The 10,856-nt window shown below is 45.7% G+C and overlaps 1 long non-coding RNA gene across 1 annotated transcript in view; it reads left to right on the top strand.

Annotated features, from left to right (window-relative positions):
• Nucleotides 1-5,131: 5,131 nt before the first annotated feature.
• Nucleotides 5,132-10,856, top strand: part of LOC135968070 (uncharacterized) — a 121,646-nt gene continuing 115,921 nt past the window's right edge. Inside the window, exon 1 of the long non-coding RNA XR_010582515.2 lies at nt 5,132-5,267. This is a non-coding gene — a long non-coding RNA (uncharacterized lncRNA). The remainder of the gene's footprint in view (nt 5,268-10,856) is intronic.

Raw genomic sequence — 10,856 nt, 5'->3', positions numbered from 1 at the left:
GAAGCTCAGGGCCCAGAGCCAAAGCAGATGATGGGTTGAAGTGAGCCATCCTCTGCCAAGGATTAAGGAGCTGGAAGGCAAGAAAGTACAGCCAAATTGATCCTAATACTGGCTGCATAGAGGTGCCTCTGGGATGCAGACCTTTGCAGGGGGTGGCTGTGCCTCAGGAACTGGCCATGGCTGCTCATGTGCTGACCCTGGCAGGAGCTGGGGGCTCGCTCCTACATTCCCAACCAGGCATGAAGTCCAAGGGTCTGCCTCTCCTTCTCTGCCTTTTTTATATTACTTCTAGAGATGATATGGATGATGGTGATGATGGACAAAGATGATGACAAAGGTCATCTTTGGTTTTTCTGTCAACTATTCAGTCACCTCACTGTAAGGTAGGCAGGTTGGGGGACTTATGCGTATTTCAGAATTTAAGAAACCAAAGGTCAGAAAGTTTAAATGATTTATTCCAATCTCACAACAATAAAGTCAGGATTCAAATTATTTGGAGTATGTAACTCCACATCCTGTGTTTTCATCCTAAAATCCCCCAAGAAAAACCTAAGGGCTGGCCTTTAAGAAATGTCTAGTCATAATGCTGAGAGTGTGTTTAGCCTGCCGAGGGCAGGATTTTCAAAGCAAGGTCATAAAACTCATAGTCTTCTGTTTATACTTTTTTATTTGACAAGTTCAAGGTTGCCTGGAAACAACTAGCAGAAGAAATGAAAGACCAATATCACATTTTTTTAAATCCAAAAATCTAATTGAATTTATTACTCAGATGGGAATGCTGGTTTTAAAATTCTATTTTTAGATAGCCTTCAGAAAGTTAGCTTCCCTTTACTTTAATAAAACTTATTGGGAATGACTTTGTCAATCCACAAGTCCCCCAGAGGTCTCCTTAATGTTTCTGTTCATCGGATAGTGCCAGGAAGGCAACACAGGACATCATCCTTCCCCCAAGGTGCTTCTTATCTAGTTGGGATTGCTGGCACAATCACCAAACAAGACTTAGTACATGAAAAGAGCCCAGAAAGAAGTGAGGTAGGGGATATGGACAGGGATGTGCAGGGATACGAACATGTATTGACCAGCACTTGATGGCTGGTAGGAAGCTCAGGATGGGTGAGCGACTGGATAGATGGATGGATGGGCCAAGATCATTGCAGACAAAAGAAACGCATGAGCTCATAAGCACCAGTGAGTGGAGTGAGGATGAAAGTGGAGGCTGAGAGCAAAAAGTTTGGGTTGCCCTAGAAGGTTCCTGGAGGAAAGTAGAAGGCATGCTTGGAATGTCATACCAGGACAAATGATGGCATGTCAAACAAAGCAACTGGGGTTTTAACCGAGGCACAGTGCAGAGCCCTAGAAAGTTTTTTGGAAAGCTTTGGAATGCTGAATTATCAAATGGCTTGTGCTGGAGTGGACCATGAGGAGGCCGTTGGGCCAGAATGTCAGAGTAGTCAGAGAGCCGAACTGAGGAAAGAGCAATGAGAACAAAAAGAGACAGGGAGATTGAGTAAGACACAGTGACAACTGCTACTGTGCGTTACTGTCAAAGGCTGCGGCAAGGTCCTACTCAGGAAATCTCTGGGCTTTGCTCGGGTTTGGGAATGCCTGAGACAGTCCTCAGACAGGAAAGGAGGTGAGGAACCAAAAAATAACCAGGGAAGAAGAACACAGAGCTTTCTCAGATATGGATTCTGCCATTTTTCACACTCCTTAGTCCCTCCTGCCTCTTTACCTTTAACTTCAGGCACAATGTCCATCCATCCATTTAGCCTGTCAAAGAATAAATATGTATTAAGGGTCCAATACAAGCCAGGAGCCATCCTGGCCTGTCTGAGGCCATTTCACTGATTTATGTTTCCTCTGGAGCTCCTCCTCGGATCCTGCCCTGCCTCTTTCCAAGACTGACACCTTAGGCTCCATTCCTACAACTTTTCTACTTTGTGTTGACCTTGGCTTTCTTGGTATAGTTATTTTTGTGATTCTCATCACCACTGACTTGAAGGAAATTTCCAGGGCTCATTCTCAGGGCCACATGGTTTGAGGATAGACCACAACAGACTGAGTGTCCCCAGCTTGGTGACCTGTCCCACTTCTGTTCCACCTGGTAGAAGGAATCATCCTTCTAAAGCCACCACCTAGACTGTTTCTCTTTGTAGCTGCCTCCATAGTTCACGTGGCCTCTCACAGTAGCCTAAAGGCTTTAGGCTATTTCAGCAGTTCTGCCTCTCAGGTGTTCTTCTGTACACACACTCATCTTGCTTCGATGGGTGGCCAACTTTCAACATCATCCATAGCTTCCATTTGGGGTTTACCTCCAAGGTACCTGATCTGATGCTAGGTGTTTACTTTATTTGTAGGTATCAACACAATGAAGGAAATGACAGAGCAAGAATTTTAATCCACCCTCCACCCCCTTTTTTTTTTGAGACAAAGTCTTGCTCTGTTGCCCAGGCTGGAGTGCAGTGGCGCAATCTTAGCTCACTGCACCCTTGCCTCCCGGGTTCAAGCGATTCTCCTCCCTCAGCCTCCTGAGTAGCTGGGGATACAGGCATGTGCCACCATGCCTTGCTAATTTTTTTTTAATTTTTAATAGAGGCTGGGTTTCAACATGTTGGCCAGGCTGGTCTTGAACTCCTGACCTCAAGCGATCTGTCCACCTCGGCCTCCCAAAGTGCTGGGATTGCAGGCGTGAGCCACCACAGCTGGCCTAATCCACCCTCTTAAGGGTGCTCTCTTTTCACTTATCTGTAAGTCATCAGTTACACCAGTTTTCAGCCAAGAATATCCCTGAAACTCTTGAACCAAATGTTCACGCCACTGCTCACATTTCATGTCTCCCTCGACGGCTTCCTATAAGGAACCAATGTCAGTGAATCAGAAAATGACCTGGAATCAGAAATTTTCTGAACTGGAAGGAACCTTAAAGATCATCTCTTTTCACCCATTCTTTTTACAGATGAGGGAACTGAAGCTTCCAAAATTAATTTGCTTTTTTCCAAGGCCACCGGCTAGTGGGTGAAAGCAGCACTAGAGTCTCATACTCCTGCCTCTGCCCCTGGAGCAGAGCAGATGTCCACCTCTCATCAGAGGCTGTCAGGGGCTGGGGCAGGCCCTGAGATCTGCCCATCCTTCCTACCTCCCTGATTGCTTGACATTATTTATGTCTGATTTCCAAATAGTGCTTGTTGGTTGTGATAAGATAGTTTAAATGAGATTTTCTGCCCAACTGCAATCTGGCTGACCTTTCTACAGTTTGCCTTCTCCAGATCCCAGGAAATGTTTGAAGGGAAATTTACAATTAAGTTGATTTCTTTTAAAGGTTGAAACCTTGATTTTAGTTCCAGATCCTTGCCGTTTTATTTCGGCTTTGAAAAATTTCCAGATTTTCCATTTTATGAATACACCACTGTCAAAACTACACAAAGAATCTAGAAGTCGGTGTTAGAATTAGTCTATATAACAACTAATGGAAATATTATGTGATGTTCACACTAAGGTACCTACAAAGATGAGTGAAGACAACGCCCTGAACAGGGATTTTTTTCCCCCATCTTCTCTGTAATTTAAGGTTGCATGGTTAAATACTAAACAACTCACAGCTGCAAAAAGGAAGTTGAAGACAGTCTGTAATTTTGCATCAAACACAATTCCAAAAAGGTTTGTGATTTTCGATAACAGCATTGTTACTCTGATTCTTTCCTTCCATAGTGCTCTCCCTTTAACACAAATCATAAAGGAGTCTATGTTTTGAAGTATCAGAACCTCCAATGCAAGAACCGAAGAATAATTGTTAATTTGTCCACAGGCCTGCAATTTTGCCATTTTAGATGTCTAAGACATTATCACCCAATGCTTCAGTGACAGTCTTAAGCCGAGGTAAAAAGGAGATATTTTTGGTGGTCATTTGCTATCAGTAAATGCGGTCATATAATCATAAAATTATGTGGGCAGAGAGGTGGCCTGAAATGTATTAGGTCACAAAATAACTTGGCATTTAAAAAATACCCAAACAGGCTGGGTGCGGTGACTGACGCCTGTATTCCCAGCACTTTGGGAGGTGGAGGTGAGGCGGCAGAATCACTGTCAGGTGTGTCTGCGTGAAGAGCCCACCAGACTGGCTTTGTGTGGGCAACAAGGCTATTTATTTCACCTGGGTGCAGGCGGCCTGAGTCCAAAAAGAGAGTCAGCGAAGGGAGATAGGGGTGGGGCCGTTTTATAGGATTTGGGTAGGTAAAGGAAAATTACAGTCAAAGGGGGTTGTTCTCTGGTGGGCAGGGGCAGGGGTCACAAGGTACTCACTGGGGGAGCTTCTGAGCCAGGAGAAGGAATTTCACAAGGTAGTGTCATCAGTTAAGGCAGGAACCGGCCATTTTCACTTGTTTTGTGATTCTTCACTTGCTTCAGGCCATCTGGATGTTTATGCAGGCTTGGGCTCCGAGGCCTGACAATCACTTCAGGTCAGGAGTTTGAAACCAACCTGGCCAAACATGGTGAAACCTCGTCTCTACTAAAAATACAAAAATTAGCCAGGCGTAGTGGTGCATGCCTGTAATCCCAGCTACTCAGGAGGCTGAGGGAGGAGAATTGCTTGAACCCGGGAGGCAGAGGTTGCAGTGAGCAGAGATCACACCAATGCACTCCAGCCTGGGTGACAGGCTGAGACTCCATTTCAAAAAAATAAAAATAAAAATAACCCCAAATGAAGCAAATTTTATGACCTAGAGTTTCTCATGGAAAGGACGCCAACAGTTAAAGAGGTTTCAAAATGTTTCCTTCTCTTTCCAATTCCAGGGTGAGGCTCCGCTACAGCTGCTGGAGATGAATTGGCATAGATGACTGAGGATCCCGGCCATCAAGAGCTAATGACGCTTCACACATGAATCCGCGTGAAGGCTGAGGCTAGAGAGAGTTCACATGGCCTGCCTGAGTCAAGGATGGACAGAGACTAACCCCCTCGAGGGTTAGAGATGCTATGGCAAGTACAAAGGAATGCACATTTTTCTTCCAAACTTCCTTGAGATTCTGATATAGCTTGAAAGGGGAAAATCCTAAAAAGGTGGAGGAGATGGAACTGCAGAGAGTGAGCTCAGGGAAGCAAGAGAGAGCTGTCCTCCTGGAGTCCCTGCTCTCAGCTGAAGAAGATCACATGAGTCCTGCGAGCTGGCCACGGAAGGCAGATGAGAAAGCCTCGTGGCGCTCTCAGGAAGCACAAGAGATGCCTGGGAAGGCTCCTTTAAAACTAGAGACCCAGGGAGTTGCATTTCAAGGTGAGAAAAATTTCCTTGCTCCATCCATCTTTTTAAAAAACATATCAAATCACCCACCCACCACCCCCAGACAGTCCAGAGCCAATCAAGCTGCTTTTCTTCCTCTTCAAAGCCCAGGAGGAAAGAGAACTTGATATTTAAATTCCTGTCATTTCTTCCCCTTTTATCCAAATGAGTGAAAAAAATCCCTGCTTTAGCCAAAATGATAGGGAATTCTCCAAACAGGAGGATCTAGTTCATGTTTATGTTTTAAAAGCCAATGCTATTAAAACAAAACAGAACTCTTTAATCTGGTCTTCAAACTGGGAACCAGCAAGCCTCATTTTAGGAAATTCGTCACGTAAAATTGCCAGCGGTGGACGTTTCTATCAGTCTAGGGGCTGCGGTAACAAAGTACTGCAGCTGGGCAGCTGAGGTCTATTTATTATCTCACAGTCTGGAGGCTAGAAGTCCAAAATTAAGGTGTCTGCAGGGCCTTGCTTCCTCTGAAACCCCCAGGGGAGGATCCCTTCATGTCTCTCTGCTAGTTTCTGGGAGCCTCAGGTATCTTCTGGCATCCTCCGTGTGTGTATGTGTGTGTGTGTGTCCGTGTGTGTGTGTGTCCGTGTGTGTGTGTGTCCGTGTGTGTGTGTGTCCGTGTGTGTGTGTGTGTCCGTGTGTGTGTGTGTGTGTGTGTGTGTGTTTGAGACAAGGTCTCACTCTGTCACCCAGGATGGAGTGCACTGGCATGAACACGGCTCACTGCAGTCTCGATCCCCCAGGTTCAAGTGATCCCCCCACCTCAGCCTCCCAAGTAGTTGGAACTACAGGTGTGTACCACCATGCCTGGCTAATTTTTAAATTTTTTGTAGAGTCAAGGCCTCCCTATGTTGCCCACGCTGGTCTCAAATTCCTGGCTGCAAGAGATCCTCCTGTCTTGGCCTCCCAGAGTGCTGGGATTACAGGCATGAGCCACCACACCCAGCCTCTCCCTGTATTTTCACTGTCTTCCCTCTGTGCTTGTGTCCACATATTCCCGTTTCATAAGGATGTGTCTTGTAGGATTAGGGTCTACCCTAATGACCTCATTGCAACTTGATTACCTCTGTAAAGATGCTATCTCCAAACAAGACCACACTCTGAGAAACAGGGGTTAGGACTTGGGGAACACAATCCAGCCCATCACAGGATTTTTGTGAGCCTGTAGGTGGGGAGTGCAACACTGCAAGCTGCCACCCTGGGAAGCCGTGGCTGTCCCGAAGGTGGACCGTGAGCATTTCTGGAAGCACTGCTAAAGCACCCCAGACTGAAAGCTCCAGGAGGCCCTGGGTCCCTCCACATCTAACCCTTGTTCACAGTGTTTAAACTCAGCCTACAGAAGGTTGCTTTCTCTTCCTAGGGAATCCATATTCAATGTTAAGAGAAAAATTAGTTAAAAAAAATAGGGTTCACTTACCTTCTACTTGAATGTGGTGCATTAAGCACCATGTAGTTTTAATCCCTTCTTCTTCCCCAACCCCACTCAAATGACAGTGAGGTAATTAAAAATATTTAAAATTCATTCATTGTGAATCTAACTTTCTGACATTCTAGAAAATGTAAAACTCTGGAGACAGTAAAAGGATAAGTGTTGCCAGGGTTTGGGAAGGGAAGAAGGGGTGAACGGGCAGCTCACAGAGGATTTTTAGGGCAAGGAAACAACTCTGTACGATATTACAATGGTGGGTGCATGTCAGGATAGGTTTGTCCAAACCCATAGAATTGGCTAAATTTGTATCTACTCATTTCATCTTCCAAATCTTGGTTGAAGTATTTTGTTTTCTCCTTCTGCCATGTTTCCTTCTTTTGCATTTGCACTTAAAACGTGTTTGTTGCTGTCGTTTAGTAAAGTTTTGTGCAGGAATGGAGAAAAGTGTGTTGCCAAACCAAACGTGAGTCTGCTCACCAAGTGATCAGAAAAAGCCAAACCCATAGAATGCACAACACCAACAGTGCACCCTCGTGTCAGCTGTAGACTTTGGGTGATGATGATGTGGCATTGCCGGTTCACTGATGGCAACAAATGCACCACTTTGCAGGATGTGGATAACTGGGAGGCTACTGGGAGCTCACGGAGATATGGAAACTTTCTGTTAAATTTTGCTGTGAACCTAAAACTGCTCTAAGAAGTAGTCTATTAATTTTAAAATATTAATTAACTCCCAAGATAAGGAGGGAAATGTCAAACAACATCTTTTTTATTTTTATTTTTATTTTTATTTTTTGTGATGGAATCTCACTCTGTTGCCCAGGCTGGAGTGCAGGGATGTGATCTCGGCTCACTGCAGCCTCTGCCTCCTGGGTTCAAGTGATTCTCATGCCTCAGCCTACTGAGTAACTGGGATTACAGGCATGCACCACCACACCTGGCTAATTTTTGTATTTTTAGTAGAGACGAGGTTTCACCATGTTGGCCAGCCTGATCTCGAACTCCTGACCTCAAGTGATCCACCTGCCTTGGCCTCCCAAAGTGGTGGGATTTCAGGTGTGAGCCACTACAACCAGCCTCAAACAGTATCTTGAAGGCTCAAAGTAGATGGAGGATTGGTGAGTAAGGGAAATTGGCAATGTAGGAAATTGCACCTCACTGTAGGGGGCAAGGATGCTGACAGGTGTCTCTGCCTGGTTGCTTCCCTCCCGTGCAAGGGGAGTGGTGATAGCGCCCACTCTCCCTTCCGATGGAAGGGGTCTGTTTGAGTGGAGCATTTGGAACAGCGCCTGGCACAGAGGCAGCTCTCACGCGTGCTCTAGCTGTTTTACTGAGCTGGAACTTTCTGTCCCTCTCCTGACGCCTTTTCTCAATCTCTCCTGCTGTCCCTCCTGGAGAGAAAGTCCCTGATGTACCCTGGGGGCTGCACCCAGGTGGGGTAGGGGAGGCATAAGCCTGGCTTCCCAGAGCCCTGAGGGCTGGGCTGGCGGTGGAGGCTAGGGATGGTCTCATCATTTCATCAGCTGACACTCACTTCTAACATCACTTCACCCCACCCCCAGTGGCACCTGGTGTCCCTGAGATCCCGTGTCCATCTCAGACTCTCCAGAAGGTGAGGGAAGAGGAAGCTAGAGCGTAATTCTCGTTGTGTGACCTTTCCATGAACCGCCTGCTCTTGGCCCCAACCCTAACCCCCTTCGCCTTTCTAGGGACCTGAAGAGGCCCCCTGAGTGCTGGCCTTCTCTGCACTCTGGGTTGCATAGCAGGAATCATCTTGTTTCTTCAGCTACCCTTCCCCCTTGGAACTCTTCATTTTGTGAATCAGCAATCACCTATGTATATCAAAACCCCCACACACGAAGAAGGTGCCTCTTTGGAGATGCCTTGGCCTTGCTGCCGCCCCAGACCCTCATCTCCTTGTCCCCTGCACGTAACTATTTTGGTCGGGTTTTGCTGCTTCTTGGTCTGTCCTATTCCCTCCACCTGCCTTCAGAGGGACTGAGGTTTTAGATTTTCCTGCTCTGCTAAATTTGTGTCTACTCATTTCATCTTCCAAATCTTGGTTGAAGTGTTTTGTCTTCTCCTTCTGCCATGTTGCCTTCTTCTGCATTTGTGCTTAAAAAAAATGTTTTTTTACTGTCATTTAGTAAAGTTTTTTGAAGGAATGGAGAAAAATGTGTTGCCAAACCAAACGTGAGTCTGCTCACCCAGTGATCAGAAAAAGCCAAACGCCGGCACTGGGATTTGCAGCAAGAGAAAGTGAGGAACTGCCTCAGAGCATGTTTGATTTCAGTCTCTCTGAGGTCTACGAGACTGTGGTCAGCATTTTCCAATGGGCGAGGGTCCTGGTTTCTGAAAAACAGCTCCAGGACATATGTCAAGAAGTTATCTTTAGTTTCTGTAGGGAACCAAATATCTTGTGACTCTGACTTATGTGGGTGGTTATTGTTGAAGTTATGATTATCTTCTTGTTTAGCAGGTTATTAATTTGCTTCCCTAACTGCTGGTTGCAGGGTTTGCCTGGAATTTCACTTAGAGATTCAAAATCTTTTCTTTGTTTCCATACTGGGGTGGAGGGTAGCCCAGCAGGGCCCTACGAGGGGATCCCTACTCTATGTCAAAATTTCCGGGAGATGGCCAGGTGCGGTGGCTCATGCCTGTAATCCCAGCACTTTGGGAGGCCGAGGTGAGCAGATCACCTGAGATCGGGAGTTCGAGACCAGCCTCACCAACATGGAGAAACCCCATCTCTACTAAAAATACAAAATTAGCCGGGTGTAGTGGCGCATGCCTGTAATCCCAGCTACTTGGGAAGCTGAGGCAGGAGAATCGCTTGAACCTGGGCGGCAGAGGTTGCGGTGAGCCGAGATCATGCCATTGCACTCCAGCCTGGTTAACAAGAGTGAAACTTGTTAACTCTAAAAAAAAAAAAAAAAAACAAATCCAGGAGATTTCATTCTTGCTCTTTCATTCTCTCTCGAACACCTTATAAATTGTAAAATATAACTTACTGAAAAATACACAAAGCTTGTGTGTATAGTTTACACCTAAAGCCTAAACACCCAAGGAACCATCACCCAAGGTCCAGATGCAAAACACAATTGGTCTTCTGGGTTCCTCACTCGTCCCTGGCCGGTCACAGCTGCCTCCCACTGAGGGCACACGTGGAAGGAAGCCACTGATGGGCACATAGGACTCTGAGCTACTCTCTTTTTTCCTTTTCTTTTCTTTTCTTTTTTTTTGAGACAGGATCTTGCTCTGTCGCTCGATATGGCGTGCAGTGGCACGATCTTAGCTCACTGCAAGCTGCGCCTCCTGAGTTCAAGCGATTCTCCTGCCTCAGCTTCCCGAGTAGCTGGGATTACAGGCATGCACCACTACACCCGGCTAATTTTGTATTTTTAGTAGAGACGGGGTTTCTCCATGTTGGTCAGGCTTGTCTTGAACTCCTGACCTCAGGTGATCTGCCTGCCTTGGTCTCCCAAAGTGCTGGGATTACAGGCGTGAGCCACCGCACCTGGCCAACTCTGGGCTACTCTTATAATCATGTATGTTTATAATTATTTCAAAATAAAAGTTTAAAATATATGTATGTAATGTGTGACATGTGCATCAAAATGTGATTTGACTTTTATATCCTTTGTGAGAATTAAAACACAGTCCCTCTTTTCCTGGGTTTGGGGAGCACTTCAAGGCTCCCATCGGATGCCTGAAACCATGTATAATACTGAACGCTATGTGTCCTCTCGCGAATTTCTTTTTCCTTATTCACAATTTCACGGATAGAAGATCTGTTCTTATCGTAGATCTTAGCAACCTCAGCATAGGATTTTTTCTTTCCTTATTTCCTTATTCTTTTTTTCTTTCCTTCTTTCTTTCCTTATTTCCTTATTTTTTTCTTTCTCTTATTTCCTTATCGAGAATTTTTGCCTTTTCACTTAAAGGAAGTACCTTATGGCTTGTCTTTGGCATGTCCAATTTGCCAGCATCGTTGCATCATTACTCTTGTGCTTTGGGGCTACTATTAAGTAAAATAAGGGTTCCTTGACACGAGCAACACGATATTGCAACAGTTGATCCTAAATGACTCACAGGCAGGGCGTGTAGCCAATGTGCATCCGCCGGACAAAGGGAGCCATGTC

Source organism: Macaca fascicularis, chromosome 17 (genome assembly GCF_037993035.2).
Source record: "Macaca fascicularis isolate 582-1 chromosome 17, T2T-MFA8v1.1".
Taxonomy (NCBI): Eukaryota; Metazoa; Chordata; class Mammalia; order Primates; family Cercopithecidae; genus Macaca; species Macaca fascicularis.
This window is presented reverse-complemented; position numbering and strand designations above follow the sequence as displayed.